This window comes from Gallus gallus, chromosome 7, assembly GCF_016699485.2.
Source record: "Gallus gallus isolate bGalGal1 chromosome 7, bGalGal1.mat.broiler.GRCg7b, whole genome shotgun sequence".
Classification (NCBI taxonomy): domain Eukaryota; kingdom Metazoa; phylum Chordata; class Aves; order Galliformes; family Phasianidae; genus Gallus; species Gallus gallus.
The window spans coordinates 32699005-32720332 of NC_052538.1; the positions used below are offsets into that span (position 1 = coordinate 32699005).

General features: G+C 44.6%; 1 long non-coding RNA gene across 1 annotated transcript; it reads right to left on the minus strand.

Moving 5' to 3' along the window:
- Positions 1-625: 625 nt before the first annotated feature.
- On the minus strand, positions 626-11487 carry LOC121111262. Its single transcript, XR_005861382.2, has 3 exons — positions 8742-11487; positions 8397-8465; positions 626-6204 (listed from the first exon to the last, which is right to left on the minus strand). It is a non-coding gene; the product is annotated as an uncharacterized LOC121111262 (long non-coding RNA).
- Positions 11488-21328: the final 9841 nt, after the last annotated feature.

The window sequence follows — 21328 nt, forward strand, 5'->3', positions numbered from 1 at the left end:
CACTCAGGTATTTCACTTCAAAAATCGTGGTTACTTCTAAAACTGAAGCTTTGTTTTGAGCACTTGAAATACCATGCCTTTGTCAATAACTTTTTTCTGTAATTCCATTACCACAAATCACAGGATTGCTAAATCCCCCCCAGACCAGGAGATCACAACTTGACTTGGTTTTCAATAACATTCATCCATTTTCCACACTCAACAATGTGAGCTACCTACAATATCTCAGCTGCAAACCCAGGCACAAAGCCTGTAAAAATGCACTACCCTAACATATTCACTATTTCAACCAATTTTAGTCCAGGAACAATCAAAGGAAATGAGAAGGAAAGCATAAGAGGTTTCACGCAAGCTGTTCCTGTTTAAGGACAGAAGTTTTAGCTCAAAACCAGCATAATTGTGATGTCATTGAATGCAGCAAAAGCTGCAGGCGAGCAGAGCGCTTTCATTGTAATACCACTACTAAAGGCATATTTGAAACACTATAGCATCTTCAGATTATAATTATAACTGTTTGTTGTTCGTGTGGCTTCAAAGATAATAGAAGTTGTTCATAAAGTTTACATGATGCCGGTGTGCTGCATACAAAATATAAACTCAGTGTCACAGGCAAAATACTCTCAACATGAAACCTGCAGACCATCAAGCAATTATTTAATGTTATTGTGACCAGCAATTAAAAATAGAGCAACAGAGATACAACCCCAAAATCGTTAGGCCTACTCAGATAAACCGAGACAGACTTGCCTTGACTCGCAGCATAGAATTTTGGCACCTGGAGAAACAACCAACTCAAAAAGCATTGCATGGCCTCGTTAGCACTCCCCAACACAGGTCCACCAGGATGGAAGAAAAACACCAGTGAAAGAGAGGAAAAGCAATAATAAAAATATATTAAAGCACTCACTGTGAATGCCTCCCTTCTCCCAGTCCTTCTGAGCTGGCATTGTGTGGTGCTCCTCAGTCACTGCAGGGAAGTCCCAGCTGTGCATCTCTCACAGGTGTTCCAGATGTACATCAGGGAGGTTGTTCTTTCAGCATTGCCTACAGCTGCTGGGCAGCAAAGGGGAGAGCGGCCCTCACACAGTTAATTGATAGGTCTGCCCGTCTTCACCACCTTGCTGTACAGCTTCACCCGCAGAGGTGCAAAGAGAGGCAGATGTGGTATTTGGCAAGCTGTCAAGACACATCTTTCTTTTTAAAAGTAAGGCACACATCACCGGCTGCTCTCAGCCGGGTCCTTCTGTCTGCAACAACACTGCCGTCGGCACTGAAATGCCCTTTTCAAACATGGTCAAGGAGGAGAGGGTGATAGAGGGGGGAAACAGTACTTTTCCTGGGTGCTACCCCAAATGGACTCATTCCCTTCCCACCGCACCTTACTGCTGAGGGCTGCCCTTGGTCCTCATGGCCTCACTCACCTTCCTGGGCTCACCAGCCATGGTCCAGCCATCCTGCCACGTGTGGGTCTCATGCTGCAGCCCCAGCACAGTATTGGTTCTGACATCAACCACACGCACAAAGCATTGCAAACAGCAGTGTCCTGTGCTCGCTTTTACCATAGTGTCATTTTTATTGTTTCATCCATCACCCCATACTCCCCACTCCACAGGCAGTCTCTTCCTCTAAGTATTTCTAGGAGCCTGGGAGCCTGAGGACAGGTTTGAAGCTTTAGAAGCATCGAAAAGGTTATTTCCATTGACACCCACCCCACTCTTATTGTCTCTCCAGCTAAATAGCGATGATCACTCGAGAAGCTAATGGCGATGGTGCTACTGAGAGCCTTGTGATGCCTGCACCTCCTGTCAGAAAAACAATCAAAGTGAATCTGAAATCAAAGTAGACAAAGCTGAAGTTCTTCTTATGGACGTCCCAACCAGTAACAGCAGTGTTGTCTCCTTTGATTTAAAATTCACTTTGAAAGTCTCCGAACAGGAGGTGCAGCTCAACTGCAGAAGCAGAAGAAGCGAAACGGGAACACCACCATTCCCTTCTCCTGTGGCTGTGGCTAATGGGTGGAGGATGCTTAACAAAAGCCATAATAAGCCCCTGGTGCCAACGGGAATAATCTACCCACATTATCCTTCAGTGCCTGTGCTTCCCAGCACGGACATACACGGCTTTTTGTTGTTCCAGAAACCACCGAGCGCAAACGGAGCGGCTCGTTCCAGCTGAACTGGGACTTTCTGCATGAGCTGACATTTTGGAAAGTAGTTTCCTTCTTGGAGCTGAGATGGGATTTTTCTGGCTTATACAAAGCGGGAAATTGTCCACAGCTCTTAACTTCCACTTCTAATGTATTTTCGTTAAGTAATTTGCAAGCAAAACAGCCCGGAAAATGCTCGGTCAGAGCAACATGTTTTTATAGACACTGTGTTTGAAAGAGCAGAGTATTTCTGGTACTACCACTGGAATGGCAGTTTCCCAGTTTCTCACTGCATCATCTCCTGCTTTTACACACATATATACCTTAAGAGCTATGGATAAAGGTAAGCAGTACTGGTTTGCATTCACATTCCCCAGGCATAAACCACCATGCCCTATCTGTAGCCCCACTGAAGGGCTCCTATGGGACATTTCTGATGGGGACAGAAGCTCCCTAGCATCACCTCTTTGCCTCGCTGTGCCACTTCTTTCCCAATGACACTTTGCTCAGAGCCAGGAAGGGCAAAGCTGGCAGACTGGAAGATTGCCTAATGTGCTGTGACTGACATGTAATCGAATATTCCACCGCTGGTCCTCGTGTCTGCAGCATGGGGAATGTGACACCCTTCAGCCAAGCTGTGATCGCGCCTCGTCCTGCTGCAAACAGCTTCCCAAAGGTGCGGTGGGGCTTCTTCATAGGGTGAGAGGGGCCCATGGGTCACCTGCTGCCAGGAAGGTGCCGAGCAGTGGCAAGGACTGACCTTTAAATGCCAGCATCAGCCCTGCACGCAGCATTCATGGCCAGTGACCTGCACCACAAGCCACCTGTTCCACATCAAGCAACTCCTAAAAGGGAAAAAAGCTACGAGCAACAAGGGAAATTAAAAAAAAAAAAACCCACAACAACAACAACAAAAAAGAACATTTGGGGGGTGAGAAACCCCAAGGGAAAGAACTCAGATGTTCGGGTCAGGCCAGAAAAAAGGTATCCATTCTTCTTCCCACTTTGCACAGCCTGCTGCCTGCCCAGCTCTTTGTCTCGGCCCCTTCCCAGCTCAGACAGCATTTCCCTTTTAAATGACATCTGAGCGCTGACATGCTGGAGGCACCCATCCTGCATCGTCGCTGGCAGATGGTGCAGCTGGCCACGATTTTCGGGATTGCTTAAATAAAACCACCGTGCCATATCAAGAGATGTAAAGAAAATGCTCAACAGTGCTTAAGATGTTTAAACATCACAAACTGTCTAAGACTTCAGATTGCTGCACTGAGCCTTTTCTGCTGATGCAACCACCTTAATGAATAACGAGAGTAAATTCAGCCTTGCAATTTGGTCTCTTTTCTTTCTGGCAGGCAGAGACAAGTCCTACGATATTTCTGCTCTGACCCAGTGTCAGAATCTGGAAAAAGTTTGGACAGTTGTAACAACAGAAGTCAAAAGCTGGAGGTGTCTGGAGAAAGGAGTCCCACCACTACGAGCATCAGCACCAGGATGCCCACACTGAAAGGTGACCCCTTCCTTCTATCCACAGAGCTGATAATGCCTCTGCATCACTTTCGCAATCATGCAAGCACTTCTACCTGGAGCATGCAGCAACATTCACACATCAGCTCACCTTCTCCCCTATTTTTTCAATGGTTGGAGCTAATCAGCTTGATGGCCATTTTAGGAGATGGTTGGTTGTGCTCAGTGGTACATTTACTTCGGGAAAAGCCCAATTTTAAGCAAAAATTGCCGCTGCCATATGCAGGAGCCATATAACTCTACAAAATTCTCTGGCTTTTCTTTTACTTAGATGCAATATTGGAAAATGGCAGTAAACAGGAAGCTTTGCATCTCAGCTGCCGAAAAAATAGGTTATAGAAGTAAAACAAGGACTCAATGCCAGATTTACTGGGACTTCTTGGAAAGTTTGAGCCCCAGTAGATCCCAAAGTATAAGAGAAGGCCATGTAGTGCTTAAGAAGGCAGTGCCATGAGAGCACCACAACCTGCAAGCATCAAACCAGACTGCTCCCATCCAGCAGTTACTTGGAAGTCTACCTAACAATTTGCAGTCTCTCTCAGCAAGGGAGGAACAAATGCAAATGTCTTGGCTTTGTTCTCCACGCCCTGCTTGCTATTATCATGTTTCCAGAAGCAGTGCTGGCCATGCCAAAGAAGGCATCATGCAAAGACATTCAGGTTACTCAATATCAAGTTGAGGAGTGAGGAGTTGAGGTGAATTCCAGCTTTTATTTATTTACGAGGCATATTTCCTGGCAAATGTTCAGGCACTGCAGAGTGCCACTTACGACATCCAGGAAACCCATATCCTCCTCCCAGTGCATTTCCACCCTAGAGCCCAACCCAGGTGAGAAAGTACCATGAGAAGGGCACAGAGCTCACTCCAGAGCTCCTCATCCTTCTCTGCATGGAAGCAATGCTGGAGGTATGGGCAGCTGGCTGCCATCCACAGGGACCACACTGCTGCCACCCGGCCACCTCCGGCCACAGATGTCGGCATTATTGCTCAGGTCCCCCCATCACTGAGCCACCTGTACAACATATTTACCATACTGCAGTTGTTCTGTTGCTGTTTGCACAGGAATAATCTTGGCAGGAAATGGTAGTTAAACCAGAGCATAATTTTTTACGCTGTGTGTAATGTAAAATCGCCTCTCTGGATACGTAATGCACGCTCATTGCCTTCTTAATGGAATATAGTATTTCTTGTCAACATCAGAAATTGGCCAGAACTGCCACTTGAGGTCTGAATGCCTCCATTCAAGTTCCAGATTGCAATTTCTTAAAAAGAAAAAAAAAAAAAAAAAGAAAGAACAAGAAAAAACAACCAGGGAACTACCACAAACTCTGCCAGGTAGGTGTGGGATGCTGCTGGACCCGTCCCAATGGCTGTGGTGGTGACATGCAGAGCCATTGCAGAGTTGGTTTGAGTAGAGGCTTCGGCTTCAAACACAGATCCAGAACCTGGATGGGCTCTTTTTATGTAATCCCAGTCTGAGCCACATCCATTTGATATTACAGAGCAGGCCAGCACACTGCTAACAAAGTCACTTGGAGCAACCTTTGCTGTTGGCTTTTCTTTTTTTTTTTTTTTTAAGTAAATTTAAAATTTCCTTGCCCAGACTTTGATGAGAGGCATGACTCTTAGAAAATAATTTTCTGCTGCTGCTGTTCAAGAGATACAGTACTTTTTTTTTTTCTTTCCCTGTTTGCTTTAAAAATTAGGTTGCTAATGATAATGCTTCTCTCATAGATGATCTTGTACTTTTTAATGACACCCATAGTTTTCCTCCACATAAATGACTAAATCCTCACAGAAATCTCTGTCTTGATTAGCACTCCTGCTAGTAAAATTTCACATACTAAATCAGTACCAGCTGTAGCAAGAAAGAATGAAAAAGGCAAGTGTAAATGTTCCATATGCCCTACCAAATTGGCATCTGTGTCAGTAACCCTGTGTTTTTTTAAACAATTGTATACATACATTCTCAGAAGTGTTTTGCTCACAGGATTCTGCAAGCAAAATTTCCTCTGTTGGTACATCACTGAAATGTCACATCTAAAAAAACCCCAGTCAGTAGTTTGCTTCCTCTCTCTTGTGTGCCCGGTGCCAGCGTGCAGAGAAAGGAGTCACCTCCACTTTGCTGCACCTTTGCTTTGCCATCTGCCCTCCAAAACCAGACCCTGCAGCTCTTCACATTTAGCACCTGGTTATGAGCAACACAACATTACTGTGGAATTGCAATTATTTCCAAGCTGAGTTCAGAAATAAGGACTCACCTTTTAATGCAGCTTTTGGGGAAAGCTGTGCTGAGAAGCACTTATTTGAGCCACTATTCTTGTCCTTCATGTGACTCAGGGGTGAGGATGATGATGCAGAAGGGAGTGCTGCCCACAAGCAGCCCAGGATATAACCCAGTGAAGGAGGTTATCAGTAGTCAACATGGATTCACCAAGGGGAAAATCATGCTCAACCAACCTGGCAGCCTCTTACAATGTCATCACCAGCCAGGTCTGTGCAGTAGGTGTTGTGGAACCTGTGCTGTCCTACACCTGTGGAGGTATAACCACATGCACCAGGTTAGGGGATGACCTGCTGAAGATGAGCTCTTTGGAGAAGGACCTGGGGTTTCTGGCACACAACAGGTCAGCCATGAGCTGTGGGCTGAAACTGGAACACAGCAAATTTCATAATAACACAAGGAAGAATGTCCTTACTGTCAGAGTGACAGAGCATTGGAAAAGGCTGCCCAGGGAGGTGGTAGAGTCTCCTTCTCTGGAGATACTCAAAAAGTCCTGAATACCTTCCTGTGTGACCTGCTGCAGGGAACCTGCCTCAGCAGGGGATTGGACTCGATGAATTCCAGAGGTCCCTTCCAACCCCTGCAATTCTGTGATCCCATGACTCAGCTTCATCATGCAAAAATCACTGCATGGGTAAGTGGGTAAGGGTGGGCAATAGTCATGGTTTCTTAGGACATCCCAGAATTGCTAACCTGGCTGGGTACCACCGCTCTGCTAGCAGAAGGAAGTAGAAAATACAGTGCAATAACTATGCATGCAGCATGACTTAAAGGAGCCAGCTACATCCTCAATGAAACTACTTCCAACTCACTTATAGCCTATCCTGCACCTGGAATTTGATTAGTACAGCAAAATGGTCTTTCAAAGTTAAACTAACACTCACTAGAGCCCCAAATGGGTAGCAAATGCTGCAGCCTCCTGCAAAAAGATGATCTGGAGCCAGACGGCCTGCTGGTGTAAGGCAACCTCACTTCACTGAGCTTCGGTGTGCGGCACTGATCAACACCAGCTGACCATGATCTGCTAACCCAGAGCCACCGCGGGACAGGGAGCTAACAGGAGGAGCTGAGAACCAGTTCAGGGCATGAATCAGACGTCCCAAGGAAAAAAAATAAAATAAAATCTCTCTCGCATTTCCAAAAGTCAGACAGACCCTCGGCGCTCACACTCTGGGCCACGAAAGAGTGGTGACATTCGTTATGCTTCTTTTTTTTTCCCGGCGCGATGCAGAGAGTGTATTTGCACATCATGTCATGCCTGTCCGCGGTAATCAGAAGCCATTATTTCCAAAAAGCTCAGCATTCCCTCCTGGACTCTGGTATGCCAAGTCTGAGTTCACAGGGATTTATTTATTTATTTTGAATTGGTTGGTTTATAACCGCTGCAAACAGACGTTTATCACGGAAATGCTGACAAAGCCGTAACTACAGCACCACATTAACACTGGCACTGTTGCCTCTGTGTCAGGCTTCCCCCAGCCCTACAAGCTAAGACCTGTGTCAGTACCAACAGCATTCAGGGGCAAAACCATGGCTCCTGGATGGAGATCCTCGCCTCATGAAGCCCAAGGGATGCTGTCCCTGGTGCCCAATCTCATTCTGCCAGGCACTTGCTGTGTGATTTGGACACATTTATCCTCTGCAAAACAGATGGGAATAAATGTTCCGTGCTCACCTGCCTCCACCAGCACCTTGTGTTATCAAAGCGAGCAGAGGAAGACTAAAAAACTATAAATACAAGTGATAGCAACAAATTATTTACAAATAAAGCAGGCAAGTATTATTCCAGGCACCCTCTATGCATGGAAAGGGGTAGGAACTTCACAGCTCTGCCCGCCTGCCTTTACTCTGAGATATCAATAAGATATCTGCATGTAACACCCTCGCTACTCGGGGTTGTCTCATGTTTGCGATTTTCAGCTTTATTCCCAGCTTAGGTCTCATTCCTGACATTTTTATGTAGGCTTTGTATGCCACAAGACGCACGCATTAGATGGTGTTGAAACCATCAGCCCGAGTTGCTATTTTTAGTGTGGTGCCAAGGATGGGACGGAGACATAGGCGACAATTAAAGAGAATATATTCAGAGCTGTCATCAGCAAATATATATATATTTTTTTCCTCTCTTGCCAGGAATCCTAAGTGTCAAAGGGCCTCCTAGGCAAAGTTTCTGAAGGCAAAACACTCAGGTCACTCAAAAAAAAAAAAACCCAACAAAACAACAAAACCAGGGGGATGACATCAGCAGGAGGCTGGGCTGCTACAGGGCGCTGATCTCCAAGTTCTAGAAAACTTCCCTTTGCTCCCTCAAAGCGCCCATCCGCCGCCGTGCTTCTGTGCAGCAGCGCCCACAGATGTATGTGATTTGCAGAGCTTTCCTCATCAAGGGGATTAGGCAGCGCTCTTGCAATATGTATAAGGAGTACAAACACACACACTTACCCGCTCTGTTTTACGCCTGCCTGCAACAAACAGCCGAACAGATTGTGATGAAATTCAGACATTGACAATCTGACAAAAAAAAAAAAAAAAAAAATTAAAAAAATAAAATCCTTTTCTGCCTTAAAAAAATAAAATAAAATAAAATCTGGCTTCCAGGAGTTTTGCAAATCTAAATATTTTATTGGAACGCTGCGAGGGCCCCAATCTGATGGGAAGCCTACGGAGCAAACACGTGGATGTCTGCAAAAAGACAAACGCATGTATTTGGGCCAACGGGGTGACCCGGTGCGGTTCCCTCCTGGCTCCTGAGACCGAGCTCGGCTCTGAAATGCACTCATTGCCTACCAGTGTTTCTGCAGCGCTCCAGCAGCCGTCTCAGTGTCAGCTTGCCCTTTCCTCAGCAGGGATCGCTAAGCCGTTCTGTATTATACTTCCAAGGCTCTCACGAGCTGGAGTTGGGAGATATAATATTTTCTTTGAAGTTTGCATTTCACAACACACTGGGATGCAAACAAGCTCCAGTTCCGCAGCACTCAAACAATTCTGGCACAGGGGGACTGGGACTCAATATTGTACCGAGTTTTTTAATTACATCTTTGTGATATTTACGCCACGATGTTAGGTGAAAGCAGATTCTAATCAATATAAACCCCCTTGTCTAAACGGGGCATCTGGGCTTTGAAATATTCTGTTTGTTGTCTCAGAATTACCCCGTAGCAAACCACCCTAAGAATATAATATCTCAGTGGCAGAAAACTTTGGAGTATTTCTGATAAACTTATCATAAACAGATGAGTGCTTTCGCTCCGACAATATTAAGGTGATGCAAAAAGTGAAGATAAAAGTCAGCTGTATGCATAAAATCCCCAGAAACACGAGCCAACAAAACATTGTGTTTACAAGTTTAGAAGCTCAAAAGTCTGAAAAGGCAAAAAAAAAAAAAAAAAAAGAATTCTTAAAGTAACACTAACTCAGCCACATGGCACATCCTGGCAGCTCTGCTTGGCAAAATAAACATTAGCATATTCATAGACATGTTTCTAGAGCAACGTATCGCTAACGTGGCCAAACTGATTCCACAATGGGTATCTCAACTTTTCTCATTGAGGGACAGATCCTCAGCTGGCAGAGGAGGCCCATCCCGGCACATGGACACCGCACAGTGGCACAAGTGCCTGCCCTGAGCAGCAGTGCCAGATCCCAACATGATGACAAGCCTCTTCTCCTGACTTTACCATCAATATTCATAGAACCAGATGGGCAGATGTGGTTACCACCCAGTTCCTCAGCCAGCAGCCTGAGCTTCCACTTTGAAACCATGCACGCAAGTCCCATTTTCACCACTGTTTTCCTGCGTACAGGAAGCAGAACTGGACTAGGGGCAGCTTTTACCAACTTTATCCATAGAAGTTTCCTCTGCTGAGAATGCTCTGCTCGGATAACGGGCTCCCAAATGAGCTCTGCACAAAGCTGGCTTATCCCCTCATCCCCAACCTGCCCTGCGGCACAGGGCCAGCCCTGCCAGCCCAACCTGTGAGCCCCCCAGGATCAGGGTGTCTAAAAATGACACAAAGCCCCCTCGCCCCACCTCGGGGTGACCTATGTTAAATCCAGCTTGGCTGGGGCTGAGGATCAGTCCTTAGACATTCTTAACTTAATGCTGCAGGTAGGAAGGGAGCTCTCTCCTCCAGCAGTTGCACGTTATTTTTATGTTTCGACTGCCCAAGGCTCCTGTCAGTTCTGTAATGCACTGTATAAAAGTACTGCATGGCTATAAATTCTACACAGCCAGGAAAGATTTCTTCTTGGAAATAAGTGTGATGCATTGGCACAGGCTGCCCAGGGAGCAGTGGGGGGGTCACAGTCCCTGGAGGTGTTCCAGATCTGTGGGGATGAGAGACATGGTCAGTGGGCACGGTAAGGGTGGGATGCAGTTGGACTTGGGGACTCTAGAGGGCTTCTCCAACCTTCATGGTTTTATGATTCCACAATTCATTCCAAATGGGCAATGTTACCGTTTTGGAAATAGATATGTAAAAAATAATATTAATAATTAGAGAAGAAAACTAGAAAGCACTTCACAGCTTCTCTCCAGCCTCCTAACAAATTACTATCTTCAGGATCAGGAATAAATCCAGACAGAAAGCCATGTAAAAAGAGAGGGCTCGGGGTAAACCCCATGGTGCACCCGGGGGACCACTTGGTGCAGCCTGGGCTGACCCCCAAGCCTCCAGGATCTAAAGATCCCTGAATAATCCCATTCAGGGGGAAGAATCATAACCAAGAAGGGCAGAATGGGGGAAATGGGACCTTTCCTCAGGCCCCATGACAGCACTAAGGGGACAGTGGGGAAATGGGAGTGGGCACCAAGATCTTTCTATGAGGCCTCAGGTAAGAAGATCCAGAAGCAGTGACTAAGGAAATGTTATTATTTTTTTGGGGGGGGGGTGGAGGGGGGAGTTAATTGCTTTGCAGCGTCTCACCTTTTGGAGAGGCACAACACCCTGCAATCTTGTTGCACAATGTCCCTTTGGGCATCAGTTTCAAAAGAAAAAAAATGTTTGTTTTCCTATTCCAGTGTGAAACTGGAAAATCTATCTGCAAAAATACATGACTTTCAAGAGTAGCAGTCACCAAAACATGCTACAAATGATACAGGCTGGTGCTGAGCACTTTGGTTGGAAACCCATAATGAAAGGCAGCCCTGCCTCCTGCTCATATTTGCAGGAGAAGTGTATCCCCTTACAAATAATAATAATAAAAGTATTAAGAACACGTTACGAAAAATAACAAAGAACAGCGCAGAAATCAGAAAGTGAGTGGCACTTCAGATGGAGTTGAGCAAATTAAGTCATTGACCTGAAGAGGAGATTAATACCAAACAAGGTGCCCCTTCTTCTGAAGTAATGAATATTCTTCAAACAGCAAGGGAGCACTGACTGCTGTTTGATGCTGATGACATTGAAAATTTAGGAGAACAGAAATTCCATCATTTTTCATTTGTATGCAAATGCGTCTGTTCCAGAAATTAACCCCTGAACCCCGTGTCAGTTCTCATCTGGAGGAACGCTCGGTGCCAGCGCTGCACAGCGCTGCCTTCCTGGGGTCACCGGGGCTCCCCCGCACCGAGCGGCACTAAACCCGAAAACAAAACGCAAACAGAGGAGGAAGAAAGTAAGGTTGCGGTGTGTACGTGTGTGGAGGGGGGAAATGGCTTTGTTGACCCCCTCTCGTTAACGGAGCACAAAGGAGCAATAGAAGCCAAAGCGTGTTGTAAAATGCACATCCCGAATGCCGGGCTCCGAGTTCGGGCAGGATTGTGATGCAAAGCGCATCCCCCCCCCACCCTCCCCCCGCCCCGGAGCACCAGGCCCTCCCGTAGGGTCAGGTGAACGTAGAACCCCCCCCTAAAACCCACACCGAATCGCTGTGCCATTCAGCCCAGCCCTCCGTTGATCCCAATTCCTTTTGTCGCTCTGCACCTCGGACAAACGGCACTATCTGCATGTGAAGGGGAAAGGGATGATGGAGGCTTTTAATTGATGCGGATTTAATTATGCTAATTTAGACAGCTGTAAAGCCTTTTCAGTATGGGTGCATAATAGGACCAGCAAATACAGGTGTCCTTCACTGTGGGCGCTTAATGTTTAACCTCGGTGGTTTTGTGAGGAGGGGAAAACGCCGAGTAATGGTTAACCAACAGAATGCTCTCTTTCTTGAAGACCTAAAGAGGGCATTTTGCTTTGGTTCTTTACTCAGTCCCATGCAAGGCTACAGAAACCTGCACTGAGCAGAGCAAGGAATCCTCTAATGGCCGAGACTTGGAGTCTTGTAGCCCTTTAGGCTTCTTCTGTGACCCTTTCTTGCCATCTTTCATCTCTGTATCAAACCTCATCAGCTACAATTAAAGCAAATAAGCAACTTACCTTTGTAGAGTGTTTCCAGCATCCTATCCACTTCTTTGCCTTTCCCAGTGCTCCCAGCCCAGCTCCCACATCCTTTCTAGGCTAGGTAGCTTATCTCTATAGGATACATCCTTCAAATTGCCCATGTATTTTTGGCAGGTCCAGCACCTAGGTGCTTAGGCATCACCTTCCTGCCCCACAGTAACACACACCTCCAGAATAAAATGAATTGCTAGAGCTAATTTAAAAATAGAAGTTGCCATTTAACTAAACACTCCTTATAGTGCAACCAAAAGCCACACCATCAGGTGGAGCTGATTTGAGTAAGGCGGGGGAGAGAAGATTGAATGCAGGTGAGTAAAGTCGTCAGCTGCTGAAGGTTCTTTCCATCTCCCAAGAGCACCAAGAGCAGGGATAATGGGAAAAGTGCTCCCCTCACTCAATGCAGCATGTAATCCAGATTTGCTATCCCATCATGCTCCATTGCACATCATTACAACATGGTGGGTGCATCAGGCTGGGTAGGGCCATGTGAGGTGCCCCGTTTCCAGGCTGTTTCACCTCATGGGGTCTGCACACCAGCTGTTGCGATCCGTTTTCTCAGTTGTTCCTGTCCTGGGAAATGTTACAGTTGAGCACCAAGGGCTGGGCAAAGAATAATATCTCTACCAAACTAACGAGTTTCTAAGCCTGCAGATTTGTCTGCCTAAATACTTAGTGCCCCAAACACTAGGTCCTCTTGCTATACAGCTCATTCTCCCCCTCACATCATCCTCAGGACAGCCAACTGCAAAGCACTCAACAGCTATTATACACACAGATAATGCACATCAGCTTGATAAGCCCACCATTGACAGCATTGGTCATACTTCATGCCATCCTCCCTCTTGGACCAGGGCTGGACTCAGTGCCATTGGCCTGCATTAGAACCACGTGGCAGCTGAAGGGCCAAGTGCTGGTTAATCTAGGAGATACTCTTCCTAGAAGTGGCACCTAGGTTTCTGCCCAGCTTTCCCCCAGGTCTCCATGGCTGTCCTCATGGCTGGGAAATGGACAGCTTGCTTGAGGTTGGTCAAGTTCTTCTCCTGGCTGCCTTGAGCCATTTGATGCCATTTTCCTTGCCTCACCCGACTGTGGGGAATGGTCTCCAACACATTTTCAAATAACCTGATCTCCATAAGAAAGGTCTTGGGGTTGGTTTTACATTAAATGTTATCCATTCTTACATTTGCCCAACACGGAAATGTAAGAATTGGCTGTAGAGCCAACCAAATCCTGGTACTTAGCCCAGCAGTATATCAAATTTCTTTCGTGTATCCAGAAGGAAAATGCACAGCCTTTTTAACAGAGAAAGCCAATGCACAGCATACCAACGTGAGCACTCAGCTCTGTATTTTAACAGATTTCAGGAATTTGTGGGAATTCTCTCTAACACTGGAGAGTAAAAGATCTGAAGAATTGCTCTTGCAAAAAAAAAAAAAAAAATACAAATGGGAGCTTTGATATCTATAAAGTTGCTTTCTTGGACCAACAGTGCACATTAGGAACCAAATAAAATATTTAAAGGCAAAAATCTTGCAAAGTTTCCTCCTGTGAAAGAAAAAAAATGTCATCTATAGTATACCAGACCTGCCTTCTGCAAGATCTGTTTTGGAGCTGCCATGAAACAAGTGGAATTCAACAAAGAGCTGGGGGGTTTTTGTTTGTCCTAGCAAAAATAAAAAGTTGCATTTCCATGTATTTCTAGGAACGGTTGGTTTGATTTTTCTTGAAATCCAAGTGTCAAGTTGCATTTCAGACCACATATAAATATAATTTTGCTCTCACATAATGCTTTTGCATCTAGCGTAATTCCATTTACTGCAGCGGTGTTACCTTTCAGTTACCCTAATGGGAACAAGAGCGGAATTACGCCAATAAAAAAAGCTGCTTACAGAAAGAAATACAGAAAGAAAGAACAGAGAAATAAATACTTCCTCTGGCTTATTTAATATATTTGTTTGTCCAAATTGTAACAGAGATATTTCTTTCAATGAATATTGTTTGATCAGCAAGAGTAAATGCTGATCCATCTTAGACCCCAAGAAGCAGTTTTTACGTTCATCAAACGACACCTAACTAAGAATATGTTTAGTCGGTCCTCTAAAAGAAACAAAAAAAGGTCTCAGATCATATAATTATACCCTTCTGTTTCCCAACTTTCTTGGAAATCTCTGCCTAAAAATACTTCCAGAATCCGGATGCCTTGAACAATTGGCTTATTTCAAAACATATAAAAACTCTTATTCCGTCTGTAGCCATTTTAAGGTCTCGGTGCTGGCATGCAGTAATAGTGCTTAGCACAACTATATACCGCTTTCCATCTCCAAAGCACTTTACAAACATTAGCTAATTAATCCTCACAACACCCCTGTGAGGTATGTAGGTAAGTATTGTCATCCAATTAGGTAAGAATTAAGCACTGTTATCCCACCAGATAAGTATTAAGGTCTCCCATTTTACTGGGGATCCTGAGGACAACAGGTTAAGTTACTTACCAAAGGTCACAGGGGGAGTCAGGAGAATAAAACTGGGGATATTCAGGTGTCTTGGTCCTATTCTGCCATTAGGGCAGCATCCGGTGCTGCTCCCCACAAAGCCTCACCGTGCACACAGAAATCTTTCCAAGACACACAGCCAAGAGTATGGGGCAAAGGAAAAAATGTGCCCAGGAAGCACAACATCCCTTCTATCATGTGGGCAAACATGATGATGTAGCTAAACCTGAGCCCACACACACAACCAATGGGGCAAATCCATTGTGGAGGACCTAGAAAGCAGGACCAGCTCAGCACATGTTGGGCTATGATCTAGTCTCACCAGATGTCACACTGGTAAAACAATATCCTTCATTCCCTCGAGACAGTGCCATTGTCCACATCTGCTTTTGATTTCAGTTCGCTGCTGGAAGAAAAGTGAAAGCTCCTACTGCAGCTCCATGTGGAGCTGTGTCTGTGAGTGAAGAGCTGTTCCTTGGAGCCCTGCATGCCTGTGAAGCTGCTGAACTCAAGCCTTGGGGATGAGAATCCATACAGCAAATCTCCCTCCACCCATAAGCAATGGCAGGCAGGACATGAAGCAGGGGCTGTTAGGTGCTTGGTGTTGGTTATGCAGCCACGGAGCCCTTATTTGCCAAGAGTTGATGAAGAGCAATGGGGCACTTGGCCAGTGGCAATGTGGACATGAATGCAGCTCCTCTTGGGGAGATTCAGGTTGGATGTTAGGAAAAATTTCTTCCCTGAATGAGTGGTCAGGCATGGGAATGGGCTGTCCGGGGAGGTGATGAAGTCACCAACCCTGGAGGTGTTCAAGAACCATTTAGATGTTGTACTGAGGGATGTGGTTTAGTGGGGAAATATTGGTGGCAGTTGTACGGTTGGACTGGATGGTCTTGGAGGTCTTTTCCAACCCTAATGATTCTAAGAATCTATGATTCCTCTTCTTCCAATGGCAGTAGCACAGCTGGAGCTGGGGCCAGGGCCAGTCCCATGAGTTAAAAAAAAAAGGAAAAAGACCCAGGCTGAATTTCAGCTGAACTGATTTATGTTTTCAAGTGGAAGGCAGCTTGAGCTGAAGTAAACTACACAGTTTTTAGATCATTCAAAATTCATGGCAGCTTGATCCCACAGGATGTCAAACAAACAAAAATGATTCACCAGGAATCCCTATAAATTGAAATAACCAAGCCATGTACAGTTCAAGCAGAGGTCTTAAACCTGGTCTCAGGAAGAAAAAAAGGAATAAATTTGATAGTTTTTATTCTATTTATCTAAAAATAAAACAAAAATAAAAAATCCAGTGCAATACGTATCCACATCAAATGCTCACAAAGAAGTGACCCAAACATCCCTTGAAATTAAAACAAAAAACCACAAACCAAGAGCAAATAAACAAACGGGAAGAAGGGTCATGAGAAAAGAAGGTAGGTTAGGGTTGTATGTCATACTTTAGATTGGTTTTATTATAACACCAAATTAAAAACCAAAATAAAAGGTCTCAGAAAACAAACAGAAATTCAGGTAATAGATGTGTTATATGCGTTATAGTCATGAAATAGAATATAGGTACTAAAACTACGACAAGAATGTGCTTAGTTATGATATTCTTTTGAGATGGGTCTGCCAGCGTTCTTTCCTTTTTCCTACATTGAGGCCATTCGTATCAGCCAGGAGACAAGAATGCACCCGATCCCATCCCTCAATGGGATGCTTCTCCACTACAGGGCTCAGCTGTAGGCTTTCTATTGTGAGCCAACAGGAGGGCAGGACATCCCCCTGCTCCAACAGCAGGGACTGAGAGAGCAGTGAAATTTCAGTGTGGGTTATGCGAAATGAAAGGATTAAAAAATAAAAAGAGCATTCACTTCATGTCGTTCCCTTTAAAACATTATCGCACGGCTCCTTTTTTTCTTCTGTTTTTTTCTTTTTTCCCCCTAACCTGACCTTTTTCCCCAACGGTTTGTCTATAACTTAATATAACTAATTCTTTTGAAATAACATTCATAGTTAGTGTAATTGGTGCTATATAGTTCTAATGCACATTCTGTCACTAGACACTAAATTGAAATTTTAAAGAAAACGATCGAAATAGCTGTAAGGGAAAAAGTACCCTTTTAAATCTAATTTGCTATGCACCGCAGTAGGGTAATGGATGCAATGAAAGTTCCTTTATTGAGTTCCCATGTCCAAAAGGTATTTAGGTAGCAAAGGATGTTAAGCAGACCCCCTGCGCTCCTCCTTTAAGTAAAGATAGCAGGAAATAAGGTATATAGGTTTGTGTCCTCCTGATTTTTATTTCCTCAGGAGTACAACTTATGCAAAGGGCACCTTAGGCTACTTGGAGGATCACAAAAGGTGCCCTCGACCCCCTCACTGTCTGCATGAATAGAAGCATCTAAAGGATGGCTGAAGCCATACAGCGAGTTAAATCCTTCAGGTGGGTCTTTTCAAATTCCAATAGTGAGGAGTTACTGGAGAATTGGTAAGGATTTCACTAGGCCCCAGCAGGTTTGAGATCAAAAGCCCCGGTTAAATAAAAGCCTGTTGGGAAATCTTAAAACCTCTTTGTAATGTAACTTAAAAAAGTTAATACAAAGAGCCCTTAGACTGAAGCCTGTAACAGCATGAACAAAGAGTATATCAAAACTGATTCCATTAAGGGAAGGCAGACAAATAAATTCATTTAATTTAAAGAGAAATCAGATATATTACCCCGCAAAAACCTAAAAAGCATACCAGAAAAAAACCCATAGATTTTATAACATACGCGCACATAGAGCTGTGGATAATAGAAATATATATAAAATCTATTTATAAATATCTCTCAGAACAGAGAATAGAACATTATATACACACGTAGATGTTCAAGCATCAATTTAACCAATGCGTGCATGCCTGTGTGTATAATTCCAGTATACACATATTTTTATCATTTACGAGGCCTCATGCTGGGCTTTCAAATCTGCAGTGAGATGCATCTGTATCCGCATCCAGAACCATGCAGCCCAAAGAGCCCCTCTCATCAGACACATATTTTACCATTCGGGACATGACCTTCCACTCACAAGTTGCATAGGCTGCATAGCAGGAAGGAGATGCATGCATTGGACAAATGTGGGAAAATCCTGCAAAAGTCAGTGTTAATGTTTGACGGGATTTTTTCTTCTTCTTTTTTTTTTTTTTTCTTTCTTCTTTATATTTACAACTTGACATTTTAGTTTCAGCAGTACTAACTAACCATGAGCTCATTATGTCCATGAGTAGCGGGGGAATGGCATCCACTCTCATGCCCTAACCTCCTTGCACACAACCAGTCCATGCAATGTTACCCTTACAGAAGGTCCTCTCTACGAATAATTTTTCTGAAGATAAGAAATTGGAAAATTATCACACATAAAGTGCCTTTCATCCCAGTGAGCTGCCAGCAACACTTTCACAAAGTACACCAACAACACTGCTTTCTTTTTTGTCTTCTTTTCCTTTAGACACATAAAATGGATAGGAATACAATGCTATAAACTATATATATATATACAATGCTAAAACTATAGGTGGGGTTATTTTTTTAGCAACACTAATTTGGTTATCTTGGGTAGACAGCACCAAGTGAGTGCAGGGATCATTATTTACCAGTGGACACACACAGTTCTGCTCTGAATTCAGTTCAGAATTCCCGCAGTGCCTTCTGGAGAGGTGCTGTTTGCAATGGCAACTCCAGAAAATGAGCAAAATGGGAAAAATGAGGAATACTGGATCAAGCTGGGTCCACAAGGGCAGCCCAGGAGAAAGGTGTGGATGCTGGGGGATCTTGGTCAGTGCCAGGTCCTTGTCCTAGCAATGATTATCGAATAATCTCAGCAGATAAATGCCACTCTCGGCCCCTCATTCGAGGGAAAGTATCCTTGATCTAATAATATCAAAGGCTGTAGTGTCAATTCTTAGGCTGGTAGAGGAGGAGGTTTTCTGGTTCAAATGGGAATTAATGGAGGGAAGTCATATGGCTCACGTTATACATGTGACACCAGATGATCCAAAAAGTCCTTTCTTGGCCTTATAATCTACAAATCACCTTGCAGAGGTACTGCCCTCCCGTGGATTAGCAGCAGACCCATGCTACTCTTGCTTGAATGGGCTTTCTGATCTAAATACCACCCAGAGGGCTGCAGGATTTGACTGGATCATGGCCTCAGATGGAGCCATTGCCAATTAAAGCCTGGCACGAAATAAAGTGGGGTAGGACACACTCTGCTTTGGTTGCTGTGTGATTCTAGAGCATCATTAATAGCTACCTAATGAGCCAGGCCTGAAGGAAGAGCATTTTGCTATAAGCACACTCGCACATATTATTTTACACTTGCTATTTTACATTACCTTGCACTATAAAACACATCAGCCATCAGACTGGACAGGGCTCTGAATACCCTGATTGAGCTGTAGGTGTCCTTGTTCACTGCAGGGGAGTTGGACTAGATATCCTTAAGGTTCTCTTCCAACTCAAATGATTCTATGATACTACAAGGCTCTTCAGTTCTGAATTAATCAGGCTATAAATGTGGCTATTTTGTATCCCGCAACATGCCCAAGGCTCCAGAATTAAACGGGAAGCAGGACAACCTACTGCCCTATGGCAAACTGGGCACCTCATTCCCGCAAATCCAGGGTCAACCCCAACTCAGTGACTACCTCAGTCCCCATCAGGAGTATTTCTTAGATGCCAAGATCCTTACTTCTATCTGTAGCCCTGCAATTACACTTTGTTTTAACCTCCAGGATAATTTGTTATGTAGAAGGAAATGTGTCATTTATTAAGTCAACAACCACTTCCTTTAGTGTCTCTAAAAATTTCTTCTGAGGTTTCCCTTTCAAGTACCGGTGCTATTTAGATATGCAGTCACAGAGCATAGGGAAAGATGGACAAAGTTACTGTCACTGCACTGATGAGGCTGCTGAAATTTGGCCTTCCGTCACAACACCTCTATTGGCTGAACACATGGCCCATGGCAATGGGACCCATTTGTCTGTGCAGGCATAATGCAAAGAGGCCATCTCTTGCTCTCTTGGACTACAATCAGCAACGTTCCCAAAATCAGTGCTCCTGTACAGTCAGTGCTCCCATACAAGCACAGCGTGACCCCATGGCTGTACGGCCTCATTAAAAGCCATATGCCACATTAGGGACTTGAAGATTTTTCAAGAAAAGCCAGCATTAGAGCAGCACATGTCTGAAACTGATAGCAAAATGTGGAATGCCTTAAACCCCACCTCCGTGCTGTTATTTACATACGGATCTTTCATCTGACACGGGCTTCCCCTCCAGCACCTTGAATACATCAGTCCTAAGGAAGAGACTTTAAGTTCAAAGAGTGCCATCCCCAAATCAAAGTAGGGGGTTATCAAGCGAGGTGCGCCGAGCAGTAAGACAAAACATATGCATTTTTAATAGGTAGCCTCTCCTCCCCCCGAGGAAGCCAAGAGAAGAGATGCTGTGAAGCTTCAGCAGAAAACAAGTTCAGTGGATTTATCCCCACAACAACAAAATTCACAACTACTCCCATGCATTTTTTGAGCTGTTTTCCAAGCTTTCTTCAAAGCAGCTGGGCCAGGCCCTCGGCTGTCCTATTGACCAGGTGAACTCATTGCATTGCCGGCACTGAGAAAGGAAAAAAACAGAATGAAACAAAACAAAAAGACCATGAAAGGGAAACAAAAATCTCAACAGGTCTGCATGGAATTTCAGCAGCACGTTATTTATTAATGTGTACGTAGCTGCCATTGTATCGCGGCTCCCAAAGACAGATCTGTGAGGAATAGGCCACATGCTGATTGACAGCAGCCATAATTCCATACAATGAGACTGTATTAAATTGTTTGATGTGATATGATACTCATCACTTGTAACTGATCAAACATACTGCTGCATCAAACAGTATTACAATGCAATCAGGCGGGGTATGGCTCCTGCCAAGGCTGCTCATCACGTCGCACACTCCTGCATTAAACATTTCTATTAATAGCACTGACAAACTATTCCCATCCAAATTTTGTCAAAGAACTGCACGATGCAGAGTGTGCAAAGAAGCCCACGTGTTAAGCTCTGCAGTTCGGGGCAGAGCTCCTGTTGGCCAAATATTCTGACATGAAAGGCTTTGCTGATCTGGGGATTTCTGCAGGATAATATCCAAACCTGCAAACCTGTGACCCTAAACAGAGACACATTCCAGCCTTCTTTCATTTTCTTTTTTGCTTCCCGAAATGCAAACAAATCAGAAGGCCTATCCTTTTTGCCCAAACCCCCTTTTGCAGTGCTCCCACAGGAGAGCTGAAATCCTGCAGAAGGTGTTGGCCAACACCAACCCCGTCAGAGGCATAAATAGATAAAATTAACAGGTTCTCTGTCACTGTGGATGCAGAAGTGACAATGCCTACATGAACCCCTAACTTACCTGCAGCCCTACTGTCGGATTAATACATGTGCTTGGGAAGGATCTGC